Source organism: Drosophila ficusphila, unplaced genomic scaffold (assembly GCF_018152265.1).
Source record: "Drosophila ficusphila isolate 14025-0441.05 unplaced genomic scaffold, ASM1815226v1 contig_498, whole genome shotgun sequence".
Classification (NCBI taxonomy): domain Eukaryota; kingdom Metazoa; phylum Arthropoda; class Insecta; order Diptera; family Drosophilidae; genus Drosophila; species Drosophila ficusphila.
The window spans coordinates 64,009-67,500 of NW_025064418.1; the positions used below are offsets into that span (position 1 = coordinate 64,009).

General features: G+C 39.2%; 1 non-coding gene across 1 annotated transcript in view; it reads right to left on the minus strand.

Annotated features, from left to right (window-relative positions):
- Positions 1-3,492, minus strand: part of LOC122320400 — a 3,962-nt gene continuing 470 nt past the window's right edge. Inside the window, exon 1 of the ribosomal RNA XR_006245660.1 lies at positions 1-3,492. This exon is cut by the window's right edge and continues 470 nt beyond it. This is a non-coding gene — a ribosomal RNA (large subunit ribosomal RNA).

Sequence of the window (3,492 nt, forward strand, 5' to 3'; positions counted from 1 at the left end):
TCGAATCATCAAGCAAAGGATAAGCTTCAGTGGATCGCAGTATGGCAGCTGCTCAACCACTTACAACACCTTGCCTGTTACAAAAGTCGTTTACAATTGATTCTAGGCTTTGTCATTGTATTAAATAATGTTTTTATATGTAACTAGCGCGGCATCAGGTGATCGAAGATCCTCCCAATTTACTATGTTACAAATTACATTGGCATCACATCCATTGTCGTTTATAAAATGAATTATAAACTTTAAATGGTTTAGAAGCCATACAATGCAAATTGCCCCTTATTTATCATTGCAGTCCAGCACGGATACGACCTTAGAGGCGTTCAGGCATAATCCAACGGACGTAGCGTCATACCACTGTTCGCTCGAACAAGTATTGTGCCATTGGTCCGTACCTGCGGTTCCTCTCGTACTACGCAGGAATGCTGTCGCAACAACGTTTTGTCATTAGTAGGGTAAAACTAACCTGTCTCACGACGGTCTAAACCCAGCTCACGTTCCCTTGCATGGGTGAACAATCCAACGCTTGGTGAATTTTGCTTCACAATGATAGGAAGAGCCGACATCGAAGGATCAAAAAGCGACGTCGCTATGAACGCTTGGCCGCCACAAGCCAGTTATCCCTATGGTAACTTTTCTGACACCTCTTGTTAAAAACTCTTTAAACCAAAAGGATCGATAGGCCGAGCTTTTGCTGTCCCTGTGTGTACTGAACACCGAGATCAAGTCAGCATTTGCCCTTTTGCTCTATGTGTGGTTTCTGTCCGCACTGAGCTGGCCTTGGGACACCTCCGTTATTATTTGAGAGATGTACCGCCCCAGTCAAACTCCCTACCTGGCAATGTCCTTGAATTGGATCATACCTGAGTAATTGGAGTTATACCAAATTTTCAAATCAAAAATACATAAATGCATCGTTTTATTAAAGAATTTGTTTGCGATTATATAACAAACTCGTGATACTTTGATCAAGAAGCTTGCATCAAAACCCAATACCATAAGATATAATAAATATATCCGTATAATGGCTAGGAAATGATACACGTTCCATTTAATCAAGTAAGTAAGGAAACAATAAGAGTAGTGGTATTTCATTGGCGATATCAAACCGAAGCCTAATATCTCCCACTTATTCTACACCTCTTATGTCTCCTTACACTGCCAGATTAGAGTCAAGCTCAAAAGGGTCTTCTTTCCCCGCTAATTATTCCAAGCCCGTTCCCTTGGCTGTGGTTTCGCTAGATAGTAGATAGGGACAGTAGGAATCTCGTTAATCCATTCATGCGCGTCACTAATTAGATGACGAGGCATTTGGCTACCTTAAGAGAGTCATAGTTACTCCCGCCGTTGACCCGCGCTTACTTGAATTTCTTCACTTTGACATTCAGAGCACTGGGCAGAAATCACATTGTGTCAACACCCGCTAGGGCCATCACAATGCTTTGTTTTAATTAGACAGTCGGATTCCCCAAGTCCGTGCCAGTTCTGAATTGATTGTTAATTGATAATCGTTATAATTAATAAGAACTAATCGGTTTGAGCCAATTAGTATTCTTAAAAATTTTAGCAAGAAAGTTCCACAATTGGCTACGTAACTAAACTATCCGGGGAACAAGTAACCACCATAAATGATAGACACTCTATTTACCCAGAACGAGCACATAAACCATGTTATTGTTTCCCAATCAAGCCCGACTATCTCAATCTTCAGAGCCAATCCTTATCCCGAAGTTACGGATCTAATTTGCCGACTTCCCTTACCTACATTATTCTATCGACTAGAGACTCTTCACCTTGGAGACCAGCTGCGGATATTGGTACGGCCTGTTGAGAAGTTTGCGTGTCCCCACCATAAATTTTCAAGGTCCGAGGAGAAAATATCGACACAACAGTATATGTCATGCTCTTCTAGCCCATCTACCATATCTCTCTGCGAAAGACTTCCATGGTAGTACGGCTATAAAACAGAAAAGAAAACTCTTCCGATATCTCTCGACGGCTTCTTTATGGTCGTTCCTGTTGCCAGGATGAGCACGAGGCCCATATTTAATAACAAACGGATACTCAACAGGTTACGGAATTGGAACCGTATTCCCTTTCGTTCAAAATTATTCAAGTATATTATTTTTGGCTTGTATATATATTTATTTAGTCATTAGTTTTTTACTTGAAAATTTTCGGCTTTCGCCTTGAACTTAGGACCGACTAACTCGTGATCAACCACTGTTCACACGAAACCCTTCTCCACTTCAGTCCTCCAAGGTCTCATTCGATTATTTGCTACTACCACCAAGATCTGTACCAATGGCAGCTCCATGCAGGCTTACGCCAAACACTTCTACGCATACCATTGTACCTTCCTACTCACTAAAGTTTCAAAATTTATATTACAAGTAATATAAATCATCTACTTTAGCGGTAATGTATAGGTATACAACTTAAGCGCCATCCATTTTAAGGGCTAGTTGCTTCGGCAGGTGAGTTGTTACACACTCCTTAGCGGATTTCGACTTCCATGATCACCGTCCTGCTGTTTTAAGCAACCAACGCCTTTCATGGTATCTGCATGAGTTGTTAATTTGGGCACCGTAACATTACGTTTGGTTCATCCCACAGCGCCAGTTCTGCTTACCAAAAGTGGCCCACTGGGCACATTATATCATAACCTTAAACTTCATATCAAGAAAGTTAAGGTTCTTACCCATTTAAAGTTTGAGAATAGGTTAAGATCGTTTCGACCCTAAGGCCTCTAATCATTCGCTTTACCAGATAAGATTATTTTATATAATATTAAAATGCACCAGCTATCCTGAGGGAAACTTCGGAAGGAACCAGCTACTAGATGGTTCGATTGGTCTTTCGCCCCTATACTCAATTCTGACAATCGATTTGCACGTCAGAACTGTTTCGGTCTTCCATCAGGGTTTCCCCTGACTTCAACCTGATCAAGTATAGTTCACCATCTTTCGGGTCACAGCATATATGCTCAAGGTACGTTCCAGTTAGAGGCATAAATAATATAAATATCATTATACATAACTATATAGAACGCCCCGGGATTGTGTTAATTAACTATAAATAGTTAAAAAACTAATCCCATTATTAGTCAAGTTAATTACGCTATTAGGTTTATATCCCAATAACTTGCACATATGTTAGACTCCTTGGTCCGTGTTTCAAGACGGGTCCCGAAGGTATCCTGAATCTTTCGCATTGTTAATCATACAAGTGCATATAATAAACACAAAAATCATTGATAATTATGCCATTATATAATTCCGAAAAATTAACGCACTGTAATCATATAAATCTATCAGCACTTTATCAAATTAATGACATTTATTTTGTGTTAAAACGCAAGCATTTTAATTTAAATAAACTATAAGCCATATTTTATGATAAATTTTGTATGCTAATAGATTACAATGTCCTTATATGGAAAAAATGCACACTATTATCATAATATTGTTTAAATATTACAATTTTAATGAT